Below are 13,632 nucleotides of genomic sequence, written 5' to 3'. Positions count from 1 at the left end.
GCAGATAACTTCACGGACGGAAATGCTTTCTTCAAATTAATGCGTGATTCTCTTTTAAACTTTAAATATTTCACCGATATCCAAAATTAATGATATTTCAAACATTTTAAGTGTTAATTTTCAGCTAAATATTGTCGAACTGGTCAATCGAGACGCCAAACTATTTTTTGCCGCTTGGCCGCGTAGTAATTTCATAGAAGATAGTTAATAGCCAATACAATTTAATTGGAGTTATCTCTCTTTGGGTGGTGTTGGATTTTAGCTAGGCCCCGTGAATGGTATCAAAATCATTTTATCAAGAAGCGTCACAATCAACATCAAGTTTAAGGTCTCAAGAACGTTAACAAATGCAATAATCTTATTTTCACGATTTTTGTGTACATCTTTGTTTTGTTTTGCAGCAAGTTGCAAGGGAAATATGGGTTCAACACCAAAACATTCTCAAACCTTAGTCATGTCATGACCGGCACTCTAGCACATCGCTTAAAAAATAAACATCGGGAACCTATTTTGCAGATTGCACGCCAAGCGACTTCCGAGTTTCAGCACCTTCGGTGCTTTGATTTGTGTATAATATGTGTTGTTTTATTATTATTATTTATGTCGATTAAACGCTCTACAGAGCTTAATATGTTTGTATGTTTACTAAAATCCGACTTAAAATAAAGTTTCTTACTCTTAGTCTGATACATAACGGGACATGCAAAATGTACCACGAAACCTCTTTCTTTTAATTACTTCTATACTCACATTTGTCAAAGAGGGCCTCCAGTCTTAACACGGCACTTGTTACCCCCGTAGTGGTTTTAATTTAATGCGGATCAAGAAAAATTTGGAAAGCCTTCTGGAAACCTTAAATTCAAGATTATCATCAGAATACAATAGCAATAAAACCTATGATTTTTTTTAATTCTTTATACTTAAATTCCACTTACTCGGATAAAATCCTGACTCAAAAACATTCTCCACAAAAAAAGACGGTACACCTAGACATAGATATGTAGTACTTGGTAGAGATTCCTCATACTTAGTTAAAATAAGATTCCAAATCATTTTCCAAATAAACCGAAGATGTTTTCAAAATGCTATTTTTTTTATCGACAACATATATGTCGATGTGGTTGTCGCATTTTTCAACAAACGGTCGACTTCCAATGGGAACAAATTGTGCTACTTTACTCGCTGACCTATTCCTTCACTCTTATGAGGCTGAATTTATAGCTGATCTGATCCAAAGGAAGGGAAATCGTTTAACCAGATTCATTGATATCAGTTTCCGCTGTATAAGATGAAGTATTATCGCTAAACAATCCAAGTTTCGGGGATTCTATACATCACATCTATCGCATCATATATGTAAAGTCTCATTGTGGAGAAGTACATGTATACGGGGAATGCAAATAGTAAGAGATACACCAGGACTCGAGTTCATATTTAAAAAATATAAGCTAGTCGTATATTTTTTTCTAATTGGTCCTTGTGGTTTTAGGATTTTGTCCATGTCGAGTTTTTACCGAGAGTTTCACCACTCTGAAATATACAAGTTAAAAACTAGACGACAGCATTATGGCAGAATGGGGCAAGTGCCATTTGATTTTAGCAAATATATTCCATGCTGTGACCCACACTCTTAAGGTACTTTGTGATTCTTTCTCTAGTGGTTGAGCTATTTTTCAGACCCTTTCACAGCAAATACTAATTCATTGTAGGGAGAAATAAACACATTTATGCAGATGAAGTGGTATTAGAACAATGTATTGAACTTGAATTGAATATTTTATTTCAAGTATCTGTATGGTATAACGACGTATCTGAAACAAGCAAAATTATATACTAGAGTAGTTCAATTAAATCTCTAACTACTTTGGTGTTGTTTTTATTGTGTGTATATATCGCACAGTCTATACGTAGTGTATGCAAAATTCCAGCATTTTTAGAATGAATATCTGGAGACAAGTGTCAGTATATTTCACCAAATGACATACTTCTGATTATTAACATAGAGTTATTTTTCTTTGTCCTTGTATTCACTTATTTAAGGCTTCTCAAGATGAAACATGTATTTGATCTTTAATGAAAAAAACGTGTTTGGCAGTATAAATGCATATTTAATTTAAATGTTTCAACATTCTGAACCTCGTTTGGTGAAAACAATGTTTTGAGATATTCAATTATTTTTTTTATATTAGCCAACCTTTACTCTGTTCAGAGTGAAATCGATGGTAACTACAGTGATAGCAAAATTCTTAAGTACATACTCCAATGAACAAAAAAAAAGCAAAAACAAACAAATAAAAACGAAGCGAAACGAAAAACAAAATTGAAAATAAATTTTGAAAACAAAATTACAGAAAATTCAAAGTAAATATTATTGTAAAGCAACATGAAAACCGAAATGAAAATGAGAATATTTACATTGTATTTGGCTAAACGAAATCCTTGCACGCAACATCTATATTTCTGAATTTATTATTGTCACTAGGGTAGCCTTTTCATCGGACAATCTTGAGATTCCTGGACGTTCTCCATCCCAATTACTGGTTATGTAACATTAAGATGAAAGGCATTAATGTGATATAATTTCATTTTCCGGGGGTATTTTCTTGATGTTATTAAGCAGTTAATTAGTCTGTGGTATTGTCCAAGAATCTTTAGAAAACGGTACCATAATGTCCATCCACAGGGGCTTGGTGAGTATTTTTAGCAACATGTATGCCCGCTAGGCAATGGGAAGCTGGGAAAAAACCTAGCGGGCATATATGTTACCAAAAATACCCACCAAGCCCCTGTGGTCCATCCTGGTAATACAGATTATTTACGCATGTTTTTTTTAAGTATATTTGGTATTTCTTTTCTCTTGTTGGTAATATTGAGACTTCCAGTCTTTGTAGAAATGATCCTTTTTAAATTACCGTCAAGATGCTTCTAACACAGGTACTTATCACAAGAAAAAAATGTTTCCTTTACCTTCTAGCAATGTTTAGATGAAAAATTTGTACATAGCTTAACAAATAAAAATAATTATATTTTCAAAATCAACATGCGTTTCGTTCCCCTGTCGTTAGCCCCACCTCCAGAAAAATGTTATGATGGTAACCAGTAGTGCCACCAGGCCTCAAGATAGAGGTTCTGTGTTACATCGTGTACTCATATCAGGGAATGGCACAGTTAGAAGGTTAAAGTTCTCGTCAAGGACTTGTCTTTTATCTTTCTCTCGAGTTAGCTTCTTTAGTAATGACGTAAGTGTGATGTCAGGAATCGGGGGGGTGCAGGTACAGCTTCTGCAAGATCTAATACCCCTATTTTTACAGGGATACTTTCTTTGCTTATTCCCCGTTATCCGAGCTGAATGTGCCTTCCTTCTAGTGATTGTATTATTTTTTTTTATCATGCTTGGTGTGTGTCAACATGGCCAGTCAATGTTTTCTGTAAATGTACTTTTGATATTGATAAACACATTAAGTAAACAATTTTGTTTTTGTTTTTATTTTAAAGCAAAGATTTCATTTAATATTTGATGTAATTAAGTTTGTTTTTTGTCTGTAGTTTTAACTCAAGTTGTTATTCAACCAATAAGTTCCTTTGATGTTGTTTTTTGTGTACATTAATTAATGATTACCGTAATTAACATAATCCCTACATAATTGGAAACATGTGGAAATTTACAATTAGCATTATTACTAAATTGAATTAGTTATGATTGACCTCTTTGTATGTACTTAACTCTGATTTACTCTTGTACTTGAAGTTTTCCTAATACTCATATTACTCAAATTGAGTCAAGGCTATCATGGTCTTCTATAAATGAACAGAAATATTCAGAAGGGTTATAAACAGATAATTCAATTGAAATATTGTAATATATACATACTTCAGTCAGAACATAATAGAATTAAAGTCTATTGGAAGAGCAGAGAATATGGAGCAACTAGACATTTCATTAAATACTGACTTCAGAAGAGATTCTTCATGCAAGTTATTGGAAAAACGTCATAAATGTATCAAAATGGTGCTCCATCAGAAATATACCATTATTCCTACTTTTGACCAAGTAGTTTTGGCACAGAAGAAAACAATGTCAGAACCTAAAACCACAATGTCATTTTTGAAGACTACAATGTCATTACCAAAGAAAACTAAGCAACTGACATTTGAAAGTTCTTCTAATTACCCACCAATGGAATTCTTTTGGAAATATTGATATTCAAAGAGTGTGAATTTATGGTGTTGCAGAAATTATTATATTTGTGTAAACTTATGAACTGTCAAAGCCAGTGGTTACATATTTTTGTAAGGACTTATTCAACTTGTTATTTTGTATTGTTGTTGTATATAAATTGTTTGAACTTCATTATTTGTCTGACTTGATTACATTCACATAAAAACAGAAAAAGGTCTAATATGCTGAAGAAACAGCAATATTGGCCACTACCAAAGTGTGAACAAAAATGAGCCAAAGTCTACAGGCACTTACCGGTAATGAACAGAGAAAAATTTCCAACACCCAGAATTACTCATGTGATTGGCTGCTGAAACAACAAATACACCCATTCAGCCAGTTTGGCATTACACTACACCCAGGAAATATAATAAAACCTAAATACATTGATTAGCCAAAAAATATAACTTAAAATAGGGAAGGTGGTCACATTAATTCTCTTTGGGGTAGTAGGTATAGCTATATCTCGATTGAAGATGGTTTAAGTTAAAGTGTCATCATGCAAGCTCTAAAACCATGTTTATATAAAATTTTACCATAGTGAATTGTGATAAATATACATGTAATTGAAATCGAAGACATTACTGGAAGAAATCATGTTTCTCCCATGAAAAGTGTAGAAAAATCAGCACTTATTTTCTGTAAGTTGTTTGGTCTTAAGGTAAAGGTAAACTATTTAATGTCAGTGAGTACACATGAGTGTACATGTCGACAGTGAATGTAAGCTTGGTAGAGCGTTTTAAACCAGTGGAGAGATTGACAACCGTTTGGCTAAATCTGAGCTTCACATATGGTCACCAGTTTGTAAGGGAGGAAAGCTCAATATTCCAGGCTGAAAAAAATGGAGAAACCCCTGGGCTAGAGTAGGTGACTAGAAACCTAGATACATGTAAGGCTTAAACTCAAAGTGGTGTTGATTTTGTAATTGAAAGTCCAGTGCTTTAGCCACTTTGCCACCCTGTTCCCTCAATAGAATATAGAAATTGCCATGACTCATTAGCGTATTTAGTTTGAAGAAACACAGAACCAGTATGGCTTAGTTAGTTTTCCAGTCAAATAATGGGATCTCATTTACTTGGCAATCACAATACTGGTATAAAAATTTGTTCCAGTATTGTACCAGTATTGTGATTTAAAAAAAAAATATACAAATACAAGTACAAATATTTATTCATTCTAACACATTTACAATAAATGGTTATGACACAATACACAAATCTAAACATACAAAAATGACAGTTCTAATAATAACAACCATATTGAAAATCTGGAGCGGAGGTGCCTTAAACTAATACATTATTTAATTGACAAGGCTAAATATTTATTTATATATTCAATTAAGACTTTTAGAATAATCAAACAGTTTCTGTTTAATATTAAAGATATATTGTTTTCAGTTATTGAAAAGAAACTTTTGTCTTTGTTTTTCATCTTTTTGATAAGAACTTGTCTGGGTACTTTATAGGCTGGACAGTGTATAAAAAAATGCATTTCATCTTTGTGACGTATTGCATGAAATGCAAATACGATTACTTTTGAGGATATTTTGGTAGCGTGCCCTCTCGTCTCAATGTGAGCACTAATCCTAAATTTACAAATTGTGGATCTGTCAGATTTAAATTTGCATACATTGATGTAAGCAGGTCTTTAATTTGATTTGTGTAAACTTTTATAAAAGCAGAGTTTATTATTTTCTCTTAAGTAGCTATATTGATTTTGAAAACCTTGATCAAGTATTCTTTGTTTTATACTTGATATATTTCGTTTGATATCATGTATATCTATAGTATTATAGCAAGTATTGCCATGAGTAATGAGAAAATTTAACTCAAGTACTGTTTGTTATTATCCATTTCTACACAGGATTAACTTTTATTGATGTTGCAATGTTGACTTTGATATGAAAGACTGCAAAAACTGTTGTATGATAATTATTCTGTATATCGATGTTAGAAGAAAATTGAGCATTATTTTAATGAAAGCACTAATTAAAGCATATTCTAGAAAAATCAAAATATCATGATAAAATTACATATTAAGGTGGTAATACACAGCTACTGTCATTAGAGTGAGTCTTCAATTTTTAATGGTCTTAGTCTTAAGTGGATCTTGTTCCCGTAGTAGTTTGACTAGGTCTTCATTTTCTTAGATCTTTTCAAGTAGGTCTTTTTCCCCAGGGACATGGCAAACCTAAGCGATCGGTCGATGGTTCTCTTGATTGTTGTATTCTGATTTATTGATATGATGTTATGAATGGTAATAAATTAATATACACAATGAACTTGTACTTTTTAATAGTAAAGAAGGGATATGGCAACTAGTATATGAATTGATGACACAAAATTCCTAAAAGCAAAAGAAGAGTGCTTTTATTGCTGTTCTTCATCTCTTTTGCTTTTCAACAGTTGATGGCAAGAACCAATCCAATCCAATACGTTATAAAACCTATGCGATATCATATTTTCATTATTAAATTACAACACATTGTACCAATATCTTAATTACAATACTAGCATACAATTCTAATTACATTACTGGTATACCAGTATTGTACAAAATTTTGAAAAAAAATCACAGTACTGGAACAAATTTTTATATCAGTATTGTGCACAATACTGGTATACCAGTATTGCAATCACCAAGTACAGGAGATCTAAATAATGCTTTTAGTGATCTTTATTTTTTGATTATTTACAGTATATGCAATAATGATATTCAAGAGGAAGTTGATCTTTCCTTGGTTAAATCACAATCACCTGATGAACTTCTTTAGGTAGGAAACTAGGCAGTTGAGTAGGAGATCTTGGGCCATGTTTGTTTCCCCTTTCCAGACCCTAGCTCCTGGCTTTGGGTAGGTAGGTAGGGAAAATATTTTTCCCAAAGTTCATATGATTCTGTGAAAAGATGAACGAAAAAAGTGAAAATTGTTGCTTTGAAAATAAGAAAAAAATCTTTTCAGAGAAATTAAATTATTTGGGTAGGGTAAATTTTTATTGATTTTTAGGGTAAGGGGAAAACAACTAAATGTTAATTTTGGCCTTGTTTTTGTCATGTAATCAATAGTAGACCAAGTCTATCATCTATATAGGTGCTGTAAATAAAGTCGGTGTTTAATCTAACCAAAAAAAATTAGGAATTCTTGCAATAAGAACAGTTGGCAAAACTTTGAACCATCAATGTGTTTAATATGGAAAAATTATGGCAAATATAATTTTCAATGAGGTCTGACGTCAGTAATCAGACAAGTAAACCAGCAAACAAAAATTACATGCCTGAATATCACAACAACATTGTGCTAAATAAGATATACAAAAAATTTAATTTAATTTTAGGGTGGTTGGCAGCGGTATTATAGCTCTGTTTTGTTACATCTCTACTGCTGATAGATTGTCTGCTGATCTCGGTGGAATACTTGTCTAAATCAGTATGATTTTCAGTCTGTTATTGGAGGCATATGGATGAGTATTATGTTTTCAAGTCATTTAGTACATCAAACTTTTTTGTTTATTTGCTGAAATGTTTTTTTTTCTTTTTGACATCAACATGTTAACTTTTAAGTTTTACAGGCTTTAATTCAGAATTTTATATGGATCAGGTCTTGTTTTTTTTTTTTTGTTTTTTGTTTTTTTTTTAAATTTATTGAAAATAACTTCTTTACAGTTGATTAAAAACAGGATGTAGTTATGCTCTGGTTAATTAGTGAGGCATCATATTATTTTGCAAACAGTTGGTTCACAGAGAGTAATTTACATGTAAAAAAAAAAAAAACGCAGTTTGTTCTAATCATAGGCATTTAAATATGTATTGGTAAATATAAAAATGCAACTTAAATACACATTACTCAGTGAGTAATTGGTATATTGGCACAATTGTTTAGAACTATGAAGTACATGTCCAGTTTGGTTTTCAGCACAATCCAAATTATTCTTCTCCTGTTATACTGTTTTAAAGGTTTGCTATCTGTAATTGCTAGTTTTGATTGTTAATGTCTATTTGGTGCCAAATTATGTTCACGATACTGACAGGAAGTGAAACATATTGCTTTTGAGCAATTTGTTATGGACCACAGCTTCAATTGTCACTAATTTTTATCTCTTAGTTAGTGCTTTTCATTGAAAAAAATACCATTAGCTTAGTTGTTTTCTCATTAAAATGAACAAATACTGGTAGGTCACAGCTGACACCTTTTATTATAATAAGCCACAGATAGAAGTAAAAAAATGTTCTTTTTTTATTTCAAATCATTGGAACACTGTAGATCACTGAAAGTTAAAAACCTAATAAATAGCATATTATCTACACAGTAGAAAATAGATGTCTTTTTTACCGATCTTAATTATTTGTAGGAGTCCTGTCTACATCCACGAGAAAGATTGAAGACCCAAGCCTCGTCTGGGGAGTTAGTTACATATAGGGCAAGATGTCGTGACTTGTTAACCCTGATGGCTTTCTACATTGGGTTGATAATTTGTTATCTCCTGTTACTGCTTCTCATCATGAAAGTAAGATACAGTTTATTTTCTTTTGTTGGAGATCATTTTGGTACATGTTGATATTGTCAGGGCCATATTTACTGTAATTTTGAAAATTACTGCTGTGTTTTATATTTGTAAAGAAAAAATACCAGCAAGTTTTTTATTGCAATAACGAATACTGGTTTTATAAAATGATTGAAAGGATTGTTCTGTGCTCATGTTCAGCCATTTTTGTCAGATTTTTGGACCCCACTGGTTTTATCCATTTCATAGCATAATTATTTTTTGCCCGTTTGACCCCCACTTTTCATTTCATAGTCTCATTAAGCATTTTTTTTTTATGAAATACGTGTTATTTCTTTGATGTTTTAAATAGATAAAACCAACTAATACTAAACCCAAACTCCGGAGCATTGGTCTCTTCCATGCCTGCACTACTTTTGCCATTCCAGAATTAGTGGAGGAACGTCAACGGTACGGAACTGGAGCTGCTTTGGAGTTTGCACTAAACCCATGAAAACCAAGAGAATCTTTTTCCATCAAATTTTCAAAAGCTTATATCTAAAAAAACAAGCACACCGATCAATCATTTTTTTTTATTTCTATTTTGATATATTGAAAGATCTGAAGTAGCAGTCTTTGTAAGAATCATGAGAATTCTGTAAAATGTGATACACTCCAAAAAAGGCTACATATCTCTATTTTTGTTATTAAGTTGCTTTATAGGTCTATATGATGAAATGTATAATTATTCATTCCAATATGTCTGCTCTTAAGAAATAATTCACATTGAAAATCCAATAGTTTCTTTTGTATTTTAGTATCATTTACTGAGTTATCTCCCTTAATTTTGAATTCTACAGTACATTCTGTATGATTTTTATCTCCTAAGAATAAGGGTTTTATGAAAAGTCACATGTTACTGTCTGTTTACCTTAGCATTTTAAAAAAAAATATCAAAAATAAACATATGTAGGCTTTCCAACCATGAATCACATTTTGCATGATACTTATATGGAGTGCTTCTTAAAAGATTTCACAACCTTTTGAAATCCTTCTTATTCTTAAAAAAAGGTAGTGAACTTCCTTAAGAAATTTCAACATTTTGTCTTGATTGATTGAATCATCCAAATGAAGGGTTTTACATGTTATAATTGCAACTCCTTCCAAAACTACTGAAAGGATTTTGATGAAAATTTACAGGTACGTTAGGCATTATATGTTGATGAGCATGAAGTAATATAATGATTTTCAGATAACTCCCAAGGGAAATAATCAAAGTTAAGTGTTTTGCATTTCACATTAACCTCTATTTGAATCAGGAATACTTTCATTGCAAGCTTGCTCACAATATTTCTACTTTTGTCAGTTGATGCATTGAAACAGCATGTACTTTTAATTTACCAATATTTCAGTATTGGTGACTGACAGAAGCTTTGATCTTTGAAAAAAAGCTTCACATGTAATACAAATAAAAATGACAGATCAATTGTTAACGTGATATATAAAGCTAAAATGAATGACATTAAGAAAATTATTGGATAATTTCTTGTCCAAAGTTAATTTGGAATGGTCAGTGAAAGAAGTCTATGGATTGTCTACTTTATGAATAGATGTACTTTTCTTGTAGAGTTTTTTGGATGAAGCCATCAGTTAATGTTATTAAGTATCAGTCTTTATAAAAATCAAACAGAGGGTGATTCATGCATTTAAAAACCCACCAAATTTACTTTTATTTCTTATTCAGAATCAGATACAGACCACATAACCAGTCTTGGTTTTTTATGTGGTTGTTGCACTTTTGAGATAAAACTTATATAGATTGTACATGAAATTAACACTTTGCAAGAGTTATAGTTCTTGATTTGGTTGATTTTAGTGGGAGGTTAAAGTGTGATTTTCTCAAAAGTACAGATCTAAATACAGAAAGGACTATTGTCACACAAACATATAGCATATGTAGACAAAAAAAAGCATCGTTTGTTCCGTGGGTTTTTCTACACCATGAATCACCTTACCATAGAAATTTTGCTGAATTTTTATATGGACTGGTACTTAAATATTACTATTTGAGATATATTGTCACAACATGATTTGATACTTGATATTTGATACCTCATAGCAGGAAATTTTCATTATTATCCCTAGGTTTGTGGAGTGGTGGAAATAAAAGCTTACCAGCTGTACCAAATTTATTTTCATATATTGTACATTTTCCATTCCATTTAATCTGAGGACTTGAAAAAAAACCTGAAAATTTTATTACCCCTATTCATAGAATAAATCACCAAATTTTGGCATCTGTGAAAATTACCCACTATATGGTATATTGTAAAAAAAACATGTAATTATTATTTAATGATTTCTGACTATGGTCTTTAATAATTATTTTTAGAGAAGATCACAGAAAAATCTGAGGGCAATCCAATATATCTGTCTAGGAAGTAACAGCATATACAACATATATTGGTAATTTGACCTATGGCGTGACTTGTTAACCATAATGGATTTCTTCACGACACTGATAACTCATTACATTATTACAGTTGCAGGTTATGGAAGTAAGATATTTATGTATTATGGTTTGAAAAAGCATCAAGTTGATAATGTTCATAATAGCTAGCTTTGTATCTATTCATTCCTTTTATTATTAGATTAAATTGACTTGTGTATATCTTACCTTCCCTACAGAAGCCAAATACAGTCTTTGAAATTAACGTGACAGTCATTGCTAGTAAAAAGGCAGAATATGGTTACTATATAAGTTCATGAAAAGTTTTTGAGCTCAGCATTGTAGTCAGAAATTTATAAGGTAAAGACGGTTAGTACCAGTCTTTGTAAGAATCAGGCAGTGGGTGAAATATTGTAATATTGTAAAAAAAATTCCACTACTGACAGTGCAATTTCACTGTTTGTAACATCAGAACTAAGGTCAAGAGACTGTGTTTACTTTTGTATGCCCCTACCACTAAGTTTTACCTTGGTCATTCAGTCCTGCCATTCCTGCATTCCATAAGAAAATATTTCTGAGACTTTCTCAGACACTACCAGATATTGAACTGATGTTTGAAGAGTTCTGCAGATAGATTTATGCATTTAACTTTGCACAGTTGATATTCTGGGAATTACAGCCCTTGACCCTTGAAAACACCTTCAGTTTTCAGATCTTTTTTCCTAATCTTCTTGAGACATTGAAGTGTATTAATTTTTCACGAGTAGCTGATCTAATTTACAGTTTGGCTTAGTTGAATATTACTGGGTCTTGGACATTAGAAATTTGTTTATTTTGATGGCTTTTCTGATTATGAAATTATGCCAGGTTCTTACAAAAACTTGTATATAAAGATTGGACCATGGTAAAGTTTCAGCCTGAGAAGTCACTTATGTCATAATGTATGGATCAGCATACCTAGAATAGAATAAATGAGTTAATTATTAGGTCATTTTTTGTATGAAGTAAATTAGTTCTTGGAAAGACACATTGATGGATAGCTGCACTTTAAGCTTACATGACCGTTTTCTTAATTTCTTCATAGTAGCAATGTCATTTGGAAGTAGATTGGATAGTCTTTGCCTGATTAGATAGTTAAAGAATTTTAATTAGAAGAGTATAAGTATTTGGCAAAAAAATACTTTTATTATAGTAACACATTAAAAAGTATACTGAATTCACAATCTCACACTTGCAATTCCCTCTATAAACCCTGATACATTACAGTATATTTAACCCAGTTTAACTGCTTAACATGTTTTTATTTTGTCCTACTTAGACTGCTCACAGATGAAAAGGAGACTAAGATAAATGTGAATACAGAAGTACACTTCCATATCTACATAGTAGCTAACATTGCAAGTTTCAAAATAGATTCAAGAAATGTTTTTTTGTGAAATGTTACTATTTTTTATTTCAGTCCTGGAAAAATGTGGACTCTTGTCCCAGTTGGAGGTGGAATGTGTGTCTGTTTCCCCAACAGGTCTGGGCCATGATTCAGTTTGTTGTCCAGTCTGTATGAGGTGAGTCTTTCTAGAACATTTTTTCCTTTACATACACTCGGGATTGTTTCTCTTCCTCCCTTTTTTCAGTGCACCCATTTATTGTTGTTTTAATCAATCATCTCTTTCTAAATTGTACAGATAAATTCATCAGTTTCATTACTTTTTCGATGATAATACTATAAAAAGATAATTCTGTCTCTCTCCAAAATGACTTTACTGAGGAAGAGATATAGAGAAAAAGCATACAATTCCCATTTCCTTAAGGAAGTGTAAATTTTGTTCTCAAGTTAAAAAATCAGACATTTCATTTAATACTTCTTACTATACAAAAAGCTGTACCAATACATCTTTAAAACCCTTACAAATACATCTTTAAAACCCTTATAAATGTATCCACTTTCAAGTAAGGAATCATTTTATTCCTTTTTGATAGTTGATTATATAGTTTTCTGTTGAAATACAGGAAGTTGATTAATTGTTTGGGATAAATCATTTCCCATAAAAAAACCACTTGCTTCAGAATTATGTTATAACACTCAGGTACTTATTTTGAGACTAAAAAGTTTGGAAGAAAAAATATGATTTCCAGACCAGATTTTTAGGTCTTGTTCAGATCAGTGTTGGAAAATGAGGACTCATGCTTGGTTTTCAAAGTAGAGTGAAATGGTTGTAGAAAAAAAAAGGAATGATTCTCAACCCTAGGTTATCAGTATCTCATTAATAACATCCAAGTAGTGCATTTAACCTATGAGGTAATTCATAATTGAACAGCATTGTAGGAGTCTGTCAGTGTAAAACTCCTGAAGCCTTATCGTGTCATATTTCTTATTGTAAACCATTAATTGTATTGAAACAACTAAAAGGATATAGCTAACAATTTGAACATAAACTGAAATTTTGTAAAACCATATTGATTACTTGCAGGATTGGAAAAGTCACTAG

General features: G+C 31.6%; 1 protein-coding gene across 5 annotated transcripts in view; it reads left to right on the top strand.

Annotated features, from left to right (window-relative positions):
* The first annotated feature begins 9,571 nt into the window (after nt 1-9,571).
* LOC148611703 (thrombospondin type-1 domain-containing protein 7B-like) overlaps nt 9,572-13,632 on the top strand; it is a 173,022-nt gene continuing 168,961 nt past the window's right edge. For 2 of the 5 annotated variants that reach the window (XM_088592515.1, XM_088592506.1), the window contains exons 1-3: nt 9,572-9,897; nt 11,090-11,255; nt 12,606-12,708. The gene's annotated coding sequence lies outside the window, so the exon portion shown is untranslated. The remainder of the gene's footprint in view (nt 9,898-11,089; nt 11,256-12,605; nt 12,709-13,632) is intronic. The other 3 variants (XM_088592521.1, XM_088592523.1, XM_088592522.1) reach the window with 3 other exon arrangements.

The sequence above is a fragment of the Perna viridis genome, chromosome 7 (assembly GCF_037379345.1).
Source record: "Perna viridis isolate PV_CMFRI_1.1 ecotype Kerala chromosome 7, ASM3737934v1, whole genome shotgun sequence".
Taxonomy (NCBI): domain Eukaryota; kingdom Metazoa; phylum Mollusca; class Bivalvia; order Mytilida; family Mytilidae; genus Perna; species Perna viridis.
This window is presented reverse-complemented; position numbering and strand designations above follow the sequence as displayed.